Source organism: Chiloscyllium punctatum, chromosome 7 (assembly GCF_047496795.1).
Source record: "Chiloscyllium punctatum isolate Juve2018m chromosome 7, sChiPun1.3, whole genome shotgun sequence".
NCBI lineage: Eukaryota > Metazoa > Chordata > Chondrichthyes > Orectolobiformes > Hemiscylliidae > Chiloscyllium > Chiloscyllium punctatum.
In genome coordinates, this window is record NC_092745.1 from 121,681,579 (window position 1) to 121,704,339 (window position 22,761).

Below are 22,761 nucleotides of genomic sequence, written 5' to 3' on the forward strand. Positions count from 1 at the left end.
TTGGAGGCAACACTCCAACTGTGAGTCTCTCTCATTCCCACAGAACCTCCTATCTGTCCCCCTATCTAAGGAGTCCCCAGTGACTCATGCTCTGCTCCTCTTCCCCCTGCCCTTCTGAGCAACAGAGACAGACTCTGTGCCAGAGACCTGCCAGAGTCCCTTGACAGTAACCCATCTACCTTCATTTTTACCTGAGGTGTGACTACCTCCCTGTAATTCCTCTCTGCCTTTGGCCTAGATCCCTTGATACCTTTGCTTAGCAAAAATAACTCTCAGATTTTAAATTATCAACTGATCCACTAATGTTTGTGCAATAGCGTTCCAATTATCCACCACCCTTTGTGTGTAGAAATGCTTCCCAACATCTGTCCTAAATGGTTTGGCCCTAATTCTCAAGCTATGTCCCCAGCTCTGGAATCCCTTACCAATGGAAATAGTTAATCTTTATCTACCCTGTCTTTTCCTGTTATTAATTTTGCAGTGTGGACTATCCATACAAATACTTAGCCGAACCCTATTTTCTACAGGTCATTCTTCTGGGTAACTCAAATGACCATCTGACTAAGACGGGAGCCATATTATTTGATTTAAATCAAGATCCTGTGAAAAATATTAATCTCTCCAGTGGCATTTAAGGAGAATTTCAAACTTCTAGTTTTATAGTTCCTTTTTAATAATTTGATACAATCTGGGCATGGTGAAAAATAGAAATAATAACAAAACATTATTTTTGTCTCTATACATTGATAACTTGGAAACTGCAGTCATTGTTCCAAGACTAAATACCTCAATTCAATTATTGAGGATTATTGAATTATCCTCAATAATTCACTAAGGATTACTTCTGATTTACTCTTTGATTTACCTTATGTTTAAAAGTCACAGTCCTCAATTATAATCATCTTATTAAACAAAACATACAATCCTCAAACAATGATTGAACAAACCTTACAATAATACCATGGGCATATGGTACATAAAGACAAATCTGTGGAGCTACAATCCCATCCAAAGGAATTTTATCCTCAGCTTTTCTAAATAAACATGTCCAATCGCATTGGTGAAAAATTATCAAGAAACATTCCAAGGAACTGTATAAATGATCAATTAAGAAGGCATAAATTAATCAAGGAGGGTCAGGATGGATCTGTTCAGGGAAGACTGAGTCTGACCAACTTGTTTCAATTGTTCAGCAAGTAAAATGGAGGGTTTATCTGGTTAATGCGTTTGGTGTGATCTCCATGGGATTTTGCTAGGCTTTTAGCAAAATCTCACATGACAGACTGGTCAGAAAACTAAATGTTTGTATGGGATTTCTAAACAAGTAAAAAATTGGATGAAAAATTAGCTCTATGGAAGGAAACAAAGGATCTATGGATATCTTTGGGACTGGAAGGCTGATTTCAATGGTGTGTACGAGGTCCCTTACTTTTCATGATATACATTTATATTACATATACAGATTCAGACTTCAATGTAGTCATCATTATTAAGATGTTTGTACTTGGTATCAAAAATTGGCCACATGTTTCATGTTCAATAATGCAAACTGCAGAAATATAAATGGATTATCAAGTTGGTCGAAAAGTGACAAATGAAATTCTATCCAGAGAACAGAGAGATAATGTATTTAGATTACTTATAGTGTGGAAACAGGCCGTTTGGCCCAACAAGTCCACACCAACCCTTCAAAGAGCAACCTACCCAGACCCATTCCCCTAACACTATGGGCAATTTAGCATAGCCAATTCACCTAACCTGCACATTTTTGGACTGTGAGAGGAAACCAGAGCACCTGGAGAAAATATACACAGACACGGGGAGAATGTGCAAACTCCACACAGACAGTTGCCTGAAGCAGGAATTGAACTCAGGTCTCTGGCACTGTGAGGCAGCAGTGCTAACCACTGTGCCACTGCTGCCCAATTGTAGGACTGAGGATGGTGAAAATGAGCAAAAGGAACATATAATACAGAGCTGATTACTGAGAAAGGTCGGAGGAAAGACTATCATTCGAGTGTATGCTCCGTGAAGATAAAAAATGGCAATTGGAATGGTGGTGAAGAAGGCATACAGATAGATTCCTTTATTAGCTCAGGCAGAGAGTACAAAAGTAGGGAGGTTATTCCAGAATCATATGAAATACTGTTCAGTGAACAGCTCATGTACTGCATATTGTGAAGAGCATATCTTTTTTATTTAACTGTATTTTTTGATTGTGGTCTGAAATGGAATACAACTGGTTTAAAAACCAAGATTATTGAAAGGATAGCTGTACATTCTTAAAGCAAATAACTTGGCACTCATTGTAGGAAATGTTTACACAGCTGTGTGTGCAAGAGATGGGGCAAATCTAGTTCCAGATGATCTGTGTACAAACAGAGATTTGGCTGGCAACAGGTACCTGATTGTTGCATGGAAGAGTGACCAGTTATTGATAACAAAGGCCTTTTGCCTGTCCACAGCAATGTGACTGGCTTCCAGTTAGCTGAGCAGCTTACAGCTGTGATTATTCAAGTCAAAAACAACCAGAACTCCAGGAGGAAAGGAGTTGTGATCAGCAAAAGGATCATCTGACCAAACCCTGTGGGCCTTCTGAAATGTTTGCTCCACCTGTAATGCCCTTTTCTTTGTGTCTATCTGTATGTGTGTGTGCAATGGGAGTTTTATAAGTAGGTTAGAATTTTAACCAGTAGAGTTACGTGTCAATTGATCATAATTTTTTTATCTGCAGTTAGAATCTATTTATTTGTAATATATAGTAATCCTTGTTACGTTTACATTCCTGGTCCATGCTTTCTGTCAACTTGGATCCAAAAGATGGGAAAATTGGGAATTTTGTGACATTTTGAAGTCTTGAAAGTCTACTTATGTGATGACTTTAGTTATAGTGGGGCTTGGTTTTCAGTGTCTTATTCCAGTGAGACATAACAGAACAGTTCTGGTAACTGTATGTCAGTTAGGCTAGTATACACTGAAAGACGGTACAAAGGACATTTATTGGGATGTTGTCTCAACTAGAGAATGAAGAATGAATAAACACTGGATAGACTCGAGTTCTTTTCTTTGGAAAGAGGGAGCATGGGGACATTTAATTGAGATGAATTAAAATTCTAAACAGCTAAGAGTGGAAAGGAAAAAATCAATTTCCTGAGAGGAAAGTGGTTGGTGATAACCTTTCTTAGTCAGCAAGGAAATGACGGATGAAAGTTGTGAATGGTATAGAGGAAATGTTGTAAGTTTTAACCTTATTCAGTGATTTCTCATTGGCGAAATGTTATTTGGAATCAAGGAGTGATCTTTGATCATTTTTACTTCCAGATGTCCAGAAGAGATTCGAAGACAGATTGCTGACTGCGCAGACAGCTCCTGTTCAGGGTTTGACACAGATGCCAAGTCAGGACTGCCAAAAAGGGATTGTAAATTTTATCCCAACAGAAAACAGACTGCATCCTCCTCAATGTAAGTAAAGTGATCAATTGTAAGTAAAGTGATCATGATTTTCAGATTTTATTTCACATTTGTAGCATCTGTGATATTTTGCTCTTGTTGGGTAGTCTCACATTTTGACTCCCCAAAGCCTCTGTCTCTCTGACAAGGCACAAGTCAAAACCATGATGGACTGCTTCCTATGTGACTATAACAACAAGTAGCTCAATACTATCAAACATGAAGAACTCCACTTAGTCAGCTCCATCAGCCACTTTAAACATTCACTTGTCCCATTATTAACACACAGTGACTGGATCGTGTACCAGTTGCAGGGTGCATTGTATCTGTCACTAAGGCTTCTTCAACAGGACCTTAATCTTCAGCAAAAGAAGCAGATGAATGGTGTTGTGCCCAAGACTGGGGAGTGGACGGCCTCTGTCCAGTGCCATCACAAATATATTTACTTTACACAGTTACCAAGATAGCCAATGATGCTTTATCTATATTTTCAAATTAAAATACAAAAGATCCATTAAATAAGCATCTCTAGTCAGCAATAAAATTATTGATTTATTATAAAACAAAACTTACTCAAGAAAAATGCAAACACACAAGTGGAAGTCTCAAATGATATATCTTCGAAATAACCAAACGTTTGTCAATTTAAAAAAAAACAAAATTCTCGACAAAGATATGGAATGAGGATATGAAGAGTAAGGATAAGGCTTTCATCCAGCTTCCAGGCACATGGATATCGAAGATAGACAGTCACCACAGGGATCCTTATGGATGTAGTTTATTCTGTAATCACCAAGAAGTATTGTTGAAAAGGTATTCCAGGAGAACAGCTCATACACTGGTCCCTCAAAACAGCTTCCATTAAAAGGCAGAGGATAACCATCTCAGGAACTGAATTCTAGACAATATTGATAGCCCTAAACCATGACATGTGTTTTCCAATAAATCACTGTAAGTAATTAACTTAAATCATGTGACTTCCAGCAAGTGTCTTTAAAAAAAGGTCCAATGGGTCATTTAGTGACACTTTTGAGACAAATCTCCAGGTATCTTCTGAAACAAATAGCTGTCTGCATTTCTTTAAACAAATCCTCAAAGAAACTGTTCATAATGAAGCACCTTCATAACAATAGCAGCACATTGACATCCAGGTTCTCCTCAAAGTCCAATAATAATTCCCAACTTTGAAAATTATCATTATCACTGAAATCCCCTAACGTTACAAATGGTTCAGACAATTGACACTGCTGTGCCTCAAGAAGGTGAATCACCATGTCCCTGTCATAGTTAATTCGATCCTGCCAGAGATATCTATACTGTAATAATTAATATAAAAATAAAATGAAGTCTCCATATTCCGACCAGGCCAAGACTGCTCTCCCATTGGATTGAGGCAACGCGTGATGCCTTAACCAGACAGAAACCACAGCTCAGGTGAGGGTAAAGGTTGACAAGGACAGTCCTTCATGGAAACCTCAACCAGTGCAGGAGTCGAACATTATTGCTATCACCTCTGTGTCATAAATCTGCTGTCCAGCCAACTGAAGTCTTTGTACTGGCAGCAGTGCTCTGGGAGAATTTCACTTTGATGAAAACCTGCAATTTCATAAAATCCTGACAGCGTGGAAAGACACCATTCAGCCCATCGGATTTGCCATCAACCTTCCACAGAGAATTCTATCCCATACCGGTAACCTCATTTGCCATGGTCAATCCACCCAGCCTGTACAGCTTTGGACAATGGGAGGAAACCAGAGCACCCAGAGGATATCCGTGCAGACATGGGGAGAGCATGCAAACTTCACACAGTCTGTTACCCAAGGCTGAAATTGAACCCAGGTCCCTTGTGTATGAGGCAGCAGTGTTAACCACTGAGTCACCTTACCATCCCCCTAATTCCTGAGCATCACTTTCCCCATTTTACTGCAGATTGGAGGCATCTCCTCTTCAATGGATGACAGCAGTGACCTGCCTTTTCCACATCTCCAGCTTCCTCTTTCAAAGAGCAGGGCCTTTGAGATTGATGAGATTGATGCACAGTTTGGTGTCTTTCCCTTGTCAGATGCCATTGACTGGGGAAGGGCAGGAAGCAAACATGAAACATTTAAGGACTTAACAGTTCTGTCCTTTTCTTGTTTAAAATACATATTATGATGTCATCAAGAAATCAGGGATAAGTTTTAAACACTGAGGGTAGTTGCAAACTTACATTGTGGATTCCTTCTTGTCAGACATCTGTGTGATATCCGAGAGATTCAATGTAATATCGATCCTGTGGTCTTCACAAAGGGTGGGTGACCATTTCCAACAGTATTCTTCCTGGGAATGGAAGGTAAAAATAATCCATACCCACCCTAATCTATCTGCAGCCCCTTTAACCTGTTGCATCTTGTTTTTAAAAACATCCAGGTGACTGAATTCTGTGACGATAAGACTCACAATCCTGACGCACCGAACATGCAAAACAAAATGTGCAACTTCAGGAGCACTTGGGACGTAATCAGCGAGTCGGAGGATTTCAGAAACAATCCCTCACCCTACAGTGGTTCAGTGATACCGACCTTTACGCTACTACAGGCCAAACACCGTGTGCTGTGCTTAGTCCTTGATGTCTCTGGGAGCATGACCTTGGTAAGGTCAATAGTAAAGTTTATTTCACAGAAAGTATTGACTTAGACCCACATTTGTGCTATTGTGTGGCTTCACACAGCAAGTTAGAGGAGGTCAGAAGCTGGATAGTCTGAAACGGGTATCTCATCTCCTTACTCCCAGATCCTCTCTGTCATCTACAAAGCACATATCGAGAGTTTGACAGAACACTCTAGAATTTTAGAGCATGCATTGGTATAGCAGTAATGTCAGGGTGGCAATGTAGAGACTCCTGATGAAGGGCTGATGCCCAAAACATAGATTCTCCTGCTGCTCGGATGCTGACTGACTTGCTGTGCTTTTGCAGTACCACAGTCTCGACTCTGATCTGAAACATCTGCAGTCCTCACTTTCTCCTGGTAATGTAGAGAGCCATGCTAATATTGTGGAGACTTGGGCTCAAGGGGGAGATGATGGCACAGCTCCAGTATCGTTCAACTATTAATGCAGAAACTCAGCCAATGTTGTGGGGACCTGGTTTCGAATCCTGTCATGGCAGATAGTGGAATCTGAATTCAATTAAAATGTTTGGAATTAAGAATCTTCTGATGACCATGAAGTCATTGTCAATTGGCGAAAAAACCCATCTGGTTCACTGATGTCCTTCAAGAACGAAATTTATCATCCTCATCTCGGCTGGCTGACATGTGACTCCAGACTCACAGCAGTGTGGTTGACTCTCAATTGCCGCCTGAAATGGCCTAGCAAGCCATTCCTTTGTGTTAATCATTACAAGAAACAAAACCAGACAGATTGCTTAGCATTGACCTGGGCAGTGGAAAAGACAATAGCAGAAACAGTCCTGTCTACCCTGCAAAATCCTTCTCATTAGCATTTGGGGCTAGTACTAAAATTGGGAGAGCTGTCTCACAGACTAGTCAAGCACCAGCCTATAACAGCCATTCTCGTGAAATCATACATAGAACATAGAACAATACAATGCAGAATAGGCCCTTTGGCCCTCGATGTTGCACCGATGTAAACTAATCTAAACCCATCACCTTACACTATATCATCATCATCCATGTGCTTATCCAAGGACTGTTTAAATGCCCCTAATGTGGCTGAGTTAACGACATTGGCAGATAGGGCATTCCACACCCTTACCACTCTCTGAGTAAAGTACCCGCCTCTGACATCTGTTTTCAATCTATCACCTCTCAACTTGCAGCTACGACCCCTTGTAAAAGCAGATGTCATCGTCCTAGGAAAAAGACTCTCACTGTCCACCCGATCTAATCTTCTGATCATCTTTTATGTCTCTAATAAATTTCCTCTTAGCCTTCTTCTTTCCAATAGGCTGCAGATGCTGGAAACCAGATTCTAGATGAGAGTGGTGCTGGAAAAGCACAGCAGTTCAGGCAGCATCCAAGGAGCAAGAGAATCGACGTTTCGGGCAAAAGCCCTTCATCAGGAATAGAGGCAGAGTGCCTGCAGGGTGGAGAGATAAATGAGAGGAGGGGGTGGGTGGGGAGAAAGTAGCATAGAGTACAATGGGTGAATGGGGGTGGGGATGGAGGTGATAGGTCAGGGAGGAGGGTGGAGTGGATAGGTGGAAAGGAAGATAGGCAGGTAGGACAAGTCATGGGGACGGTGCTGAGCTGGAAGTTTGGAGCTGGGGTGAGGTGGGGAAGGGGAAATGAGGAAACTGGTGAAGTCCACATTGATGCCCTCGGGTTGAAGTGTTCCAAGGTGTAAGATGAGGCATTCTTCCTCCAGGCGTCGGGTGGTGAGGGACCGGCAGTGAAGGAGGCCCAGGACCTCCATGTCCTCGGCAGAGTGGGAGGGGGAGTTGAAATGTTGGGCCACAGGGCAGTGGGGTTGATTGGTGTGGGTGTCCCGGAGATGTTCCCTAAAGCTCTCTGCTAGTAGGCGTCCAATTTCTCCTTCGAATCCTCCCACTTCCTCCAGACCAAAGGGGTAGCCATGGGCACCCGTATGGGCCCCAGCTATGCCTGTCTCTTGTTGGCTACGTAGAGCAGTCGATCTTCTGTAATTACCACTCCCCACCTCTTCCTCCCCTACACTGATGACTGCATTGGCGCCACCTCGTGCTCCCGCGAGGAGGTTGAGCAATTCATCAACTTCACCAATGCATTCCACCCTGACCTTAAATTTACCTGGTCAATCTCTGACACCTCCCTCCCCTTCCTGGACCTCTCCATCTCCATTAATGATGACCAACTTGACACCAACATTTTTTACAAACCCACCGACTCCCACAGCTCCCTGAATTACACCTCTTCCCACCCTACCTCCTGCAAAAATGCCATCCCGTATTCCCAATTCCTCCACCTCTGCCATATCTGCTCCCAGGAAGACCAGTTCCACCACAGAACACACCAGATGGCCTCCTTCTTTAGAGACCGCAATTTCCCTTCCCATGTAGTTAAAGATGCCCTCCAACGCATCTCATCCACATCTCACATCTCCGCCCTCAGACCCCACCCCTCCAACCGTAACAAGGACAGAACACCCCTGGTGCTCACCTTCCACTCTACCAACCTTCGCAGAAACCAAATCATCCGCCGACATTTCCGCCACCTCCAAACAGACCCCACCACCAGGGATACATTTCCCTCCCCACCCCTTTCCACCTTCCGCAAAGACCATTCCCTCCGTGACTACCTGGTCAGGTCATGCCCCCCAACAACCCACTCTCCCATCCTGGCAACTTCCCGTGCCACCGCAGGAATTGCAAAACCTGCGCCCACACCTCCTCCCTCACCTCCATCCAAGGCCCCAAAGGAGCCTTCCACATCCATCAATGTTTTACCTGCACATCCACCAATATCATTTATCGTATTTGTTGCTCCCGATGCGGTCTCCTCTACATTAGGGAGACTGGACGCCTCCTAGCAGAGCGCTTTAGGGAACATCTCTGGGACACCCGCACCAATCAACCACACCGCCCTGTGGCCCAACATTTCAACTCCCCCTCCCACTCAGCCAAGGACATGGAGGTCCTGGGTCTCCTTCACCACCGCTCCCTCACCACCCAACGCCTGGAGGAAGAACACCTCATCTTACACCTTGGAACACTTCAACCCCAGGGCATCAATGTGGACTTCACCAGTTTCCTCATTTCCCCTTCCCCCACCTTACCCCAGCTCCAAACTTCCAGCTCAGCACCATCCCCATGACCTGTCCTATCTGCCTATCTTCCCTTCCACCTGTCCACTCCACCCTCCTCTCTGACCTATCACCTTTATCCCCACCCCCATTCACTCATTGTACTCTTTGCTAACTTCTCCCCACCCCCACCCTCCTCTCATTTATCTCTCCACCCTGCAGGCACTCTGCCTCTATTCCTGATGAAAGGCTTTTGCCCGAAACATCGATTTTCCTGCTCCTCGGATGCTGCCTGAACTGCTGTGCTTTTCCAGCACCAGTTTAATTTAGATTCTTCTTTCCAGTGAGAACTGACCCAAGTCCCTCAGCCTTTCCTCATAAGACCTTCGCTCCCGACCAGGAAACATCCTGGAAAATCTTCTCTGCACCTTCTCCAATGCTTCCACATCCTTCCTGGTATGTGGGGACCAGAACTGCACACAATACTCCAAGTGATGCTGCACTATCATTTTGTACAGTTACAGCATGACATCATGGCTCTGCAACTCAATCCTTCTACCAATAAAATCTAACAGTCCGTGTGCCTTCTTACAGCACTATCAACCTGGGTGGCAACTTTCAGGGATTTATGTACATGGACACCAAGATCCTTCTGCACACTCACACTACCAAGAATCTTTACATTGACCCAGTATTTTGTTTTATTGTTATTCTTCCCAAAGTGAATCACCTCACATTTATCTGCATTAAACTCCATTTTCCACCTCTCAGCCCAATTTTGCAGTTTATCCAAGTCTCCCTGCAACCTGCAACATTCTTCCTCACTGTCCACTACTCCACCGACTTTAGTATCATCTGTAAACTTACTTATCCATCCACCTATGCCTGCGTCTAAGTCATTTATAAAAATGACAAACAGCAGTGGTCCCAAAACAGATCCTTCCGGCACACCACTAGTAATTGAATTCTAGGCTGAATATTTTCCATCAACTACCACTCATTGCCTTCATACAGAAAGCCAGTTTCTCATCCAAACTGCTAAATCACCTTCAATCCTGTGCCTCCACATTTTCTCCAATAGCCTACCTTATCAAAGGCTTTACTGAAGTCCATGTGCACCACGTCAAGTGCCCTACCCTCATCCACATGCTTGGTCACCTTGTCAAAGAAATCAATGTGGTTTGTGAGACATGGCCTGCCCTGCCTAATCCATGTTAATTACTTTCCAATCAAATAGTTGCTTGTTAGATGATTATAAATCCTATCTCTTAAATTCCTTTACAAAACTTTTCCTACAACAGACATAAGGCTCACTGGTCTATAATTACCTGGGTCATCTCTGCTGCCCTTCTTGAACAAGGGCACAACATTTGCAATCCTTCAGTCCTTTGGTACTAAATCTGCAGACAACGACAACTCAAAGATCAAGGCCAAAGATTCTGCAATCTCTTCCCTAGCTTCCCAGAGAATCCTTGGATAAATCCCATCCAGCCAGGAGACTATCTACTTTCACATCTTCTAAAATTGATAACACCTCCTCCTTACTAACCTCAATCCTTTCAAGTCTAATAGCCCATTTCTCTGTCTTCTGCCCTACAATATTCTCCTTTTCCTGATTGAAAACAGATGAGAATTATTCATTTAGCATCTCTCCACTCTTCACAGGGTCCAGGCACAAAATCCCACTTCTGTCTTTGACAGGCTGTATTCCTGCCCTAGTCATCCTTTTATTCCTCACATATCTACAGAAACATTTCGGGTTCTCCTTTATTCTATTTGCTAAAGACTGCTCATGTCCCCTCCTTGCTCTTCTTAACTCTCTCTTTAAATCCTTCCTAGCTAATCTGTAACTCTCCATCGCCTCATCTGAACCATCTTGCCTCAACTTCACATAAGCCTCCCTCTTCCACTTAACAAGAGATACGATTTCTTTAATAAATCATGGTTCCCTTACTTGATCACATCCTCCTTACCTGACAGGGACATACCTCTCAAAGACATGCAATATCTGTTTGTTAAACCAGCTCTACAATGTCCCAACTCCAGCATTTTGCTGCCCGATTCCATGCCTCCTAAGTATTGCCTAATTCTATTATAATTCCCCTTTCCTCATCAATAACTCTTGCCCTGTGGCATGTACCTATCCATTTCCATCACTAAACTAAACTTAATTGAATTATAGTCACTCTGTCCAAAGTGCTCACCTATCACTAGATCATTACCAAGCACCAGATCCAGTGTGGACTCCCCTCTTGTCGGCCCTTCGACATATTGTGTCATGAAACTCTCCTGCAAACATTGGGCAAAAACCGATCCATCCAACATGCTAGAGTTATAGCAGTCGAGAGTGTGGTGTTGGAAAAGCACAGCAGGTCAAGCAGCATCTGAGGAACAGAAAAATCGACTTTTTGGGCAAAAGCCCTTCATGAGGAATGAGGTTGGGCACCTCGATTGTGGAAGAGATAAATGGGAGGAGGGTGGGGCTGGGGCTGGGGGAAGGTAGCTGAGAGTGCAATAGGTGGTTGGAGGTGGGGGTGAAGGTGATAAGTCAGAGAGGAAGGTGGAGTGGATAGGTGGGAAAGCAGATTGACAAATGGGACAGGTCAAGAGGACAGTGCTGAGCTGCAAGTTTGGAACTGGGGTAAAGTGAGGGGGAGGGGAATTGAGGAAGCTGGTGAAGCCCACATTGATGCCGTGGGGTTGAAGGGTTCCGATGTGGAAGATGAGGCGTTCTTCCGCCTGGAATTGGGTGGTGAGGGAGTGGCGACGGAGGAGCCTCAGGACCTGCATGTCCTTGTCGGAGTGGGAGAGGGAGTTGAAATGTTCGGCCACAGGGCGGTGGGAATGATTGGTGCAGGTGTCCCGGAGATCTTCTCTGAAGCGCTTTGTGAGTAGGCGGCCAGTCGCCCCAATGTAGAGGAGACAACATCGGGAGCAAAGTATACATTAAATAACACGTGTGGAGGTGCAGGTGAAACTTTGATGGATTTGGAAGGCTCCTTTGGGGCATTGGATGGAGGTGAGGGGGGAGGAGTGGGCACAGGTTTTGCAATTCCTGCAGTGGCAGGGGAAGATGCCGAGCGAGGAGGGTGGGCTGTTAGGGGGCTGGACCTAACCAGATAATCACGGAGGGAATGGTCTTTGTGGAAAGCAGATAGTAGTGAGGAAGGAAATATATCTCTGGTGGTGGGGTCCATTTGTAGCTGGTGGAAATGTCGGCGGATGATATGATGTATATGAAGGTTGGTGGGCTGGAAGAGGAGGCCCTGGAGGGGGGTTCTGTCCTTGTTGCAGTTGGAGGGGTGGGGTTCAAGGGGGGGATGCGCGGGATGTGGATGAAATGCATTGGAGGGCATCTTTAACCACCTGGGAGGCGAAATTGCAGTCTTTAAAGAAGGAGGCCATCTGGTGTGTTCTGTGGTGGAACTGGTCCTCCAAGGAGCAGATGCAGCAGAGGCGGAGGAATTGGGATAAGGGAATAGCATTTTCGCAGGAGGCAGGGTGGAAGGAGGTGTAATTCAGGTAGTTGTGGGAGTCAGGGGGTTGTAGGGAGAGGCTGAATAGGCTGCGGTTGTTTTCTCTGGAACATCAGAGTCTGAGGTGTGATCTTTTGGAGGTTTATAACATCATGAGGGGGATGGGTAAGGTAAATAGATAAGGTCTTTTCCCTGGGTTGGGGGAGTCCAGAACTGGAGGAGTTAAGTTTAGCGAGAGAGGGAAAAGATTTAAAAGGGACAAAAGGGACAACTTTTTCACACAGAGTATGGTGTGTGTATGGAATGAGCTGCCAGAGGAAGTGATTTAAGGCACCTGGATGGGTACATAAATAGGAAGGGTTTAGGAAGTGATATGGGCCAAGTGCTGGCAAATGGGACGAGATTAAGCTTGGAAATCTGGTTGGCATGGATGGGTTGGACCAAAGGGTCCGTTTCCATGCAGTGCATCTCCATGTATGTCCTCCCTCAGCTATTGAATTGATACTCCTCCATGTTGAACAAACATTCGAGGAAGTTCTGAGGAAGGCGAGGACACAAAATGTACTTTGGGCGAGGCATTTCAATGTCCACCATCAAGGAGGGCTCAGCAGCAGTACTACTGATCGAACTGGTAAGGTCCTAAAGCTGCCAGACTGGATCTGCAGCAGGCGACAAGGGAATCAATGTACCTGACCTCATCCTTACCAATCTGCTGTCTGCAGATGCATCTGTCCATGACAGTATCAATAAGAGCGACCACTGCATAATCCTTGTGGAGATGAAGTCCCACCTTCACACTGAGAACATCCTCCATTGTGTTGTGCAGTACTAACACTGTGCTAAATGAGACAGACTTTGAACAGATCGGCAAATATCCCCATCCTCAATGATGGAAGAATCCAACACAGTGTGAAAGTTAAGGCTGAAGCATTTGCAACAACCTTCATCTACAAATACCAAGTTTCATCTGGATCTCCTCCAGTGGTCCCCAGTATCATAGATACCAGTCTTCAGCTAGTTTGATTCACTCCATGTGAGATCAAGAAATGTTTGGAAACATTGGATATTGCAAAGACTACGGGCCCTGACCACATTCCAACAGTTGTACAGAAGACTTGTGCTCCAGAACTTGACACTCTTCCAGTACAGTTAAAAACTGGTATCTATCTGACAATTGTCCAGATATGCTCCTGACCCCACCTGCAAGGCACAAGACAGGTGTGTGATGGAATACTCTCCACTTGCCTAGAGGAGTTCAGCTCTGACAACACTCAAGCAGCTTGACACCATCAAGGACAAAGCAGCTGATTTGATTGGCATCACATCCACAACATCCACTCCATCCACCATCAATGTTCAGCAGAAGCATTGCGTACTGTCTACAAGATGCACTGCGGAAATTCATCAAAGATCCTCAGGCAGCACCTTCCAAACCCATGACCACTTCCTTCTAGAAGGACAAGGGCAGCAGAGACACGGGAATACCAACGCGTTCATGGTTCCCTCGAAATCATTGACCATGCTGACTTGGACATATATTCCTGTCCCTTCACTATTGTTCAGTAAAATGCGTGGAATTCCCTCCTTAAAGGCGTTGTGGGTCAAGCCACAGCATGTGGACTGCAGCAGTTCATGAAGGTAGCTCAACACCACCTTCTCATGGGCAACTACGGATGGGCATAAGATGCTGGCCAGTTGGACAAATGGCAATCATTATTGTAAATAACAAACTAATGGCCTTTCAGAAAGGAAATCTGCCAATGTTATCTGATGCAGATGTGACTCCAGTCTCAGAGACTGTCGTTGACTTTAACTACCCTTGAAATGCCCAGCAAATCAGTCAGTTCAAAGGCAATTAGAGATGGGCAATAAATACTGCTGTTACCAATGACACCCACATCCCATCTGTAAAAAGGAAACATTTGCTTGAATTAATGCAGCCAAAACAATCATCAAAAAAATTTTACACACCATCTCCGGCAAAGCAGAATGCTTAATACTAACTTTAAATTAATTTTTATCAATATTACTTTAAATGTAATGATAAACAAATCAGCTAAATGGCAGTGAGCTGCATGTTACATTGTCTTTTTTTAATTCGATAGGAGAATCGTATTAACAGACTCCAACAAGCAGCCGAGATATTCTTACTTCAGATCATTGAAGCAAAATCACAAGTTGGAATCGTCACTTTTAACAGTGCTGAAACTATCCCATCACATTTGAAAGTGATTGACAATGAAGGTGTGAGGAATCAACTTGTCCAATTGCTACCTACAACAGCTAATGGGGAGACAAATATCTGCGCAGGAGTCCAGACTGGTTTTCAGGTAGAAACTGAAATGCTTCAGCAAACTTTAGTAACTCATTTTACTTTTCAGTTTTCCCACGTTGACAATAACTTAACGGCTTTGCAGGTACTTGGTGGTGATGACGGTGCTACAAATGGTGATGAAGGTGTTTTGCTGACTGATGGGGAGGACAGTGGGATAAGCAGTTGTTTCTCGGAGGTGGAACAAAGTGGTGCAGTTATCCACACGATAGCATTAGGACCAGATGCAGCTGCAGAGCTGGAACAGATGTCAACACTGACAGGTAATAAGAACACAAAGAGTTTCTCATGAATTCTTGGGAGAGAAACATAACTTCAAGCCTTTTTGTTTCAAGTTCTGCTCCCAACTTTTATTGTGGTGGAAGGGTTAACAGGTTTAAAATGAACTGGGTGGGCCCTCAGTGAAAATACTGGACAAAGGAATTTCAGTCGAAAACATTCCAATTACTGGGCAGACTCCGACAGGGGAAGTTGGTGGGACTTTACTCCTGGCACTGTCCACTAACAGGAAATTAGCCAAGTCAATTTATTTATTTAAAGTGATGTCACACAACTTTGATGTACAATAAAAGTCACGGACATGTCCATATTTCTAATCGATCAGAGTTGATTCTCCAAGCTAACTGTTAATATTGCAGGTAATGGGAACATAATGGCTACCACTGCCATTTTAGTTCTTCTTCCCTCAACCACACATTGTTCCAGCTAATCAGACAGGATTAAAATCGATGTTATCGTGTTCAATGTTTTACTCCAAACAATTTGACATTGGGCAGTTACTGTCACATTGCAGAAAGCCCTGACCTCCTTCTTCACTTCAGTTTCAATTGGCATTGCCCATTGACCATGTATTTGATCCATGTTTATAACTTTCTTACCCTCTCCATTCTCTAGGAGGTCGATAGTTTGCAGCCACTGATAATGTGTATGCAACTGGATTAACCGATGCCTTCTCTTCAATAGTATCAGGAAATGATGACATTGGTCAACAGTCAGTTCAGGTCTGTTTTCCCTCAGATAATGACTTTCTCAATACCCGTGTGTTAACTTAACATTAAATTCAATAGATCCATTTCTTTGGTTCCAGCTTGAAAGCTCTGGAACAAAGGTTGAAGAAGACAGTTGGTTGAACAGAACACTTTTCGTCGATAAGACCATTGGGAACCACACGTTCTTTTGTAATTACATGGCAGAAGCAGACACCAGAAATGTTTGTATATGACCCTAGTGGAAATGTGTACAACAACAGAGACTTTAAGATTGACAGTACAACACGTACGGCCAGTCTGAACATTCCTGGCACTGCACAGGAAGGGATCAAAATGTCTCCTTTGATTCTTTATGTTCTGCAGTGTACATTGTATCATTGTTAATCATGTTTTCCAGCAGAGTCATTGGACAGCAGCATGTTTACTCTTAACCATCCTCTATTTCGACAATTATACAGTGCAATCTTTCACATGATCTCTGCCATTAGCCAGTTGAGTACACAGCACACATGGAGTGAACCAAAATAGTTACGTTACGATTTGAAATGTACCACTTCTGCATTGTTCAGCTTCCAATGCATTGGTGAGGACATGGGAATTAGAGTCATTCAATGCCATTGAGAGCCTTGGGAACCCATGGAGGCATCATAAGCGAAAACAATTCTGAGTTCACCTCAATTTTGCTGACACACTTTCGAATAAAGGGTATTAAACACACTAAAGTGCTGGGGACTATGCTCAAGGCAGAGATTGGTAGACTTCCAGATGTTGAAGTCATTAAGAGATATGGAAATAGTGCAGGTCAATGGCATTGAGATAGAAGATCATCCATGATCTGGTGAAATGACAGGGTATGATTGATGTTTTTATTTCTGATTTTCCTGAGTACACAGTTTGATCAATGGTGCCTCAATGTCATGTAAGAAAGACAAGTCAGTCCCCTAAATGACTTCTGTCATTCAGTGAGACCATGGCTGATTTGTATCTTAAATCAATGTACTCAGTTTGGTTCCAAATCCCTTGACATATTTGCCTTTCAATATTCATTGTTCTCAGTATTGAAATATTTATTTGAGCAGCAAATATCCAAAATTCTAAATTTCAATTAGTTCTTGTGTGCTTCCTAGCTTTAACCATTACAGCTGATCCCTCATTTTGTTTGGATGTTCCCGAAGGAGGCAATAAAATTCTTTAATCACCATGAACACTTGGAATAAATCACTCTAAATCGTCTATAGTTCAAACAAAAGCACCTCAGTCTATGAAACATTTCCTCATTATTTAATTCCTCATCACAACAGGAACATCATAAAGAATCTGTGCTGGAAATAAAAACTGAAATTGCTGGGAAACTCAACTGGCCTAGCAGCATCTGTGGAGGGAGAAATAGAGTCCAATGCCCCTTCTTCAGAACCTATTCCATCTTTCCTGGTGGGAGAAAGTAATACTGCAGATGTAGTATTCCCAGAGCTTTACACCGCTGGGATTATAACATCCACACCATTATATTCCAGCCCCTTGAAATGAAGGCTAACATTCTTGTAGCTGTCCATTAGTACAATGTGATCCATCTAGATCATTCCCACAACTACTATTCTCACAACTATTTGGATCAATCTTTCTTGGCGATGGAGTGAATTATCTCATACTTCCCTGCACTGAACTCCCTCTATGATGGTTTTCATTATTCACCTATTGAACTTGTGTTCCTTTCGGCTCTCTATTCACTGTGCTAAACAACTCAGTGTTGATCACAGTGGGTGCCATGTCCATTTATTTTTCTCTCCCCCAACAAGTGACACTGAGGGCATTTGTAAAAGGTTTCCCAGCTCATACCAACAAAGAAGGCACAAAACAGCAAGTAAATCTGGGACATACCTGGACTGCATTGAACAACTGCAGGATACAGTACAGCAACTCAACGAGACCATGGCTATACCTCCATCCAAATCCAAGAACTCTGCCATTTAAAATGACCAAGGCAGCAGGAACTCCTTCAGTTGCAAGTTCCCTTTCAAGTCAATGCCATCCTGATTTGGAACTGTTCCATTATTTCTTGATAAACGCTGGGTCAAAATCCTGGTACTTTCTTCACGTAGCAACACTACCCTAGCTAGAGCACAACAGTTCAAATCACTTTCTCAAGGGCACTTGGGAATGGGCAATGAGCAGATATTCTCCAGGTGAATTTAGAGAAAGCATTCAGGTGTTGCAGAAGCTCTTACTTATCCAGCTGTTGAAAATAAATATTTTTATTCCAGGCAAGTCCTTGGAATTATGGCATCCTGAATCCTGGCATCGAACAGGATATAAGTATCATAGTGACATCCCGAGCAGCAGATGAGAAAGTTCCCCTGGTCACGGTCGATGAGCACATCAGTGAAAAGGATTCGGTTGGTGGTAGGACAATTTACGCAGAAGTCAGTCAGAGATTCTCACCCGTCCTGTTTGCAAACGTGACGGTTATTATTGAACGGCCAACTGGACCAACAACTGAACAGGAACTTTCTGATGATGGCCTGGGTGAGACTGATAATGTGGCTCTATAAAGTGAAATGTATATTCATACTGTCAGTGTCTGTTATGTACATATATCTAATTATAACCTCCAGAATATAAAATGTATCACACATTAAGCCTGATGGACCTGTTGACTGTTTCTACATTTGAAGCAGTGCTTGCAGGGATTATGGGCATTGAGTACATTGAGTGTGGATCCCATGAGTTCTCATAGCTTCAGGTCAAACATGGGAAAAGAATCCTTCCCATTTTATGACACACCACCATGCACACACCCCACCCCACCCCCACCCCCTCCACCCACATCCCATGAGCGAATATATTAAAAAAAACCTGCTGAATCCTTCAGATTCAGACAATAGGTATTAACCTTCCTGGCTACCTGCTCCTACTCCTGTCTGAGGATGGGTCTTGAGGATCTCATGGCCCCATTCCCTCAAGATCCATAGTGTCTCTCCTCCTCTGCACCTCCACCACAGTAGGCTGGCTTCAGCATCTTTTCACTGCTCAGTACACTCTTAAACACAGTGACAGTCAGCAGTGCAGGGGACACGTAGTTCCCACTATGTACATCAGATGGCAGGGTAAGGTTAATGTGTTTCCTATCTACACCAGGCTCGGAATGAGCAGCTCATGAATCCTAAACACAGTGCCTGAGAATCAGCGCAAAACCAATTTTTAACTCCCAAAGTTCCATTTGCATTAATAAATTATGTAAAAAAATGATATTTTGCATTTATAACAATTCACAAAGCAATTAAAGCAATTGGGATTTGAAATTTGAATTCCCAGGTCAATTTGACTTTGCACTTGTCATCAGTGATATCAGTGCCAATCCAAATACAGTGTAATTATTCCAAGCTTCACTCAGTCTGCAGCTACTTACCCTTTCCTTGCCTTTAGGTGCTGATGCTTTCAAGAATGATGGTATTTATACAACGTATTTCTCAAAATATTCTGAAATTGGAAGATACAACTTTAAAGTAAGTGTGCAGGGAAAGGAAGGGAAGGCAAAGACAGCAATCCGAACAGGAGGACATTCCTTTTACATACCGGGATACACAGAAAATGGTAAACAATATTTGGCATCAGTAGTAATCAGAAATGAAATAACTGAAGAATCATCCAGTGAGGCTTTGTGGGTGGAGCTAAGAAATAAGAAGGGGGTGGTGACAATACTGCAGTAGTACTATAGGCCCCCAAATAGTCAATGGGAATTGGAGAAACAAATATGCAGGGAGACTGGGGAGACTTGCAGGAGAAATAGGCTTGTCATAGTAGAGGATTTTAATTTTCCCAACATAGACTGTGACTGCCATAACATTAAGGGCTTAGATGGGTTGGAATTTGTTAAGTGTGTTCAGGAAAGTACATTTCCTCAAACAGTATATGGAGGGTCATACTCGGAAGGGGCAAAACTTGACCTTATCTTGGGAAATAGGGCAGGACAGGTGACTGAAGTGACAGTGGGGGAGCACTTTGGGACCAGTGACCATAGTTCTATTAATTTTAAAATTGTTGTGGAGGGGAACAAAACTGGTCGACAGTTTCAATTTCTAAACTGAGGCAAGGCAAATTTTGATGGAATTAGACAGGAGCTTACAGGGGTTGGTTGAAGTAGTTTGTTTCCAGGCAAAGGGATCTCTGGGATGTGGGAGGCCTTTAAAAATGAGATAGCTAGACTTCAAAGTCTACACGTTCCTGGAAGGGTGAAAGGCAAGATTGACAGGAATAAGGAACCCTGGATGACTAAAGATATTGAGGCTTTGACCAGAAAAAAGGAGGAGGTATGGCTCAGGTACAGGCAGCTGGGATCAAGGGAATCTCTGGAGGTATATAGTGGATCCAAGAGTTTACTGAAGAAGGTAATGAGGAGGGCAAAAAGGGGGCATGAGATAAGCTTGGCTGAGAAAATTAAGGTGAATCCAAAAAAGTTATTTCAGCATACGAAAGGAAAAAGAATAACTAGAGAGAGAACAGGGCCCATTGAAGACCAAAGTGGACATGTATGTGTAGAACCTCAGGAGATGGGCGAAGTCCTCAATGAATATTTCTCCTCTGTGTTTACCATGCAGAAAGACATGAAGACTTGGGAACTTGGGGAAGTTAGTGGTCACATCTTGGGGACAACTCATATCACAGTAGAGGAGAAGTTGGATGGATTAGAATGTACGAAAATGGATAAGTCTCCTGGTCCTTACCAGATATATCCAAGAACATTGCAAGAGGCTGGAGAAGAAATTGCAGGGACCCTGGCAGATAGTTTTGCATCATCGTTAGCCACAGGCGACGTCCCAGAAGACTGGAGGGTAGTGCCATTATTCAAGAAGGGCTGCAAAGAAAATCATGGGAACTATAGACCAGTGTGCTTAACATCTGTGATGGGTAAGTTACTTGAGAAGGTTCTGAGAGATAAGATGTACCTGCATTTGGAAAGACAGGGTTTGATAAGTCAGCATGCCTTTTTGTGTGGGAGATCATGCCTCACAAATTTGTTAGAATTCTTTGATAAAGTGACCAGGAATGTTGACAAGGGCAGGGCATTAGACGTAGTCTATATGGATTTCAGTAAAGCCTTTGAAAAGGTTCCACATGGTTGGCTGCACTGGTCGGTTATCATATGGAATCAAGTGGAAACTGGCAAGTTGGATACACAACTGGCTTGATGGTAGGAAGCAGAGGGTTATAGTGAAAGGATGCTTGTCAGACTGGAGGCCTGTGATTAGTCGAGTGCCTCAGGGGTCAGTGCTGGCCCCATTGCTGCTTGTTATCTATATCAGTGATTCGGATGAAAATGTCCCAGGAATGATGAGTAAGTTTGCAGATGACACTAAAACAGGAAGTATCATGTATGGTAAGGAAGGGTATCAGATACTGCAGCAGGACCTTGATCATTGGGGGAAGTGGGCCGAGAAATGGCAAATGGACTCAATGTAGATAAGTGTGAGGTCTTGCATTTTGGGAAGTCAAATCAAGGTAGGAGTTTCATTGTGAATGGTAGGGCCTTAAGGAGTGTAGTGGAACAGGGGGACCTTGGAATCAGGTGCACGTTCTCTGAAAGTGGAGTCACAGGTAGACAGGGTAGTGAAGAAGTCTTTTGGCACACTGGCCTTCATTGGTGAGGGCACTGAATATAGACGTTGGGAAATTGCAGCTGTACAGGATGCTAGTGAGTCAGCACTTGGAGTCTGGTGTTCAGTTTTGATCACCTTGCTACAGGAAGAGTGTTATTAAACTGGAAAGAGTGCAGAAGAAGTTTACAACGATGTTGCCAGGACTCAATGGTCTGAGTTATAGGGAGAGATTGGACAAGCTAGGACTTTTTTCTTTCGAGTGTATGAGACTGAAAGGGGATCTTATAGGCACAGTTAGGGTGAATTTATTCAGTCTTTTTTCCAGGGTTGGGGAAATGAGCACTAGAGGGCATCAGTTTACATTTAGAGGTGATGAATAAAAGGAACCTGTGGGGCAAAGTTTTTACACAGAAGGTGGTAAGCCTATGGAATAAGCTGCCAGCAGAAGTGGTTGGGCATTGGGACAAATACATGGATAAGAAAGGTTTGAAAAAATATGGGCCAAGTGCAGGTTGGCGTGGATGAACATTTTGGTTCTCATGGAGCAGTTTGGGCCAAAGGGCCTGTCTCTGTGCTGTAGGACCTCAATGACTCTCATGCGCAAATGGGGTATGGGTTTATGTTGTGGTAAACCACTGAGTTGTGATCTCTCCACATCCTTTGGGTGCTATCTGTTTTGCTTTCTACTGTGGCAGGAATGCCACTTTACATAATGCCTAAACTTATGTAGCATTCATTGCAGAAGATTCTCCTAGCCTTTACAGTCCATGAAAAGCTAAATAATGGTGTTGGGCAATGGGGGATGGGAATATAAACACTAATGAGTTTACTGACCCCTTCCTTACTGTGATAAAAGATTGCCTTCTACTGTTGCATGTCGTTCTTCACTGTGTTTTAACGCAATGGTCAAAATCTTGTGCCTTCCCCCAGGAGGACTTTCTGCCACCACCTTCTCACCTCCAGCCTGGTAAATCCATGGCAGGATGGCATTTCAATGGTGCTCTTGAGGCCTTGATGTTCACTCAAGGGCAATGTCCCACCACCATTGGTGTTAAACAGAAAGGTGGACAGAATACCCACCACGTGGGGAAGTCACCATGCAAACCCTCATGGGTTTACTTTCAAGCATCTGGAGACGGGCTCTCTTTCAAAATCACTTGGTATCTGAACAAGGAGCTAAATGTTACGATGGGGATAGC

The 22,761-nt window shown here is 43.5% G+C and overlaps 1 pseudogene; it reads left to right on the plus strand.

Moving 5' to 3' along the window:
- LOC140479371 (calcium-activated chloride channel regulator 3A-1-like) overlaps window positions 1-22,761 on the plus strand; it is a 92,361-nt pseudogene that overhangs the window by 65,525 nt on the left and 4,075 nt on the right.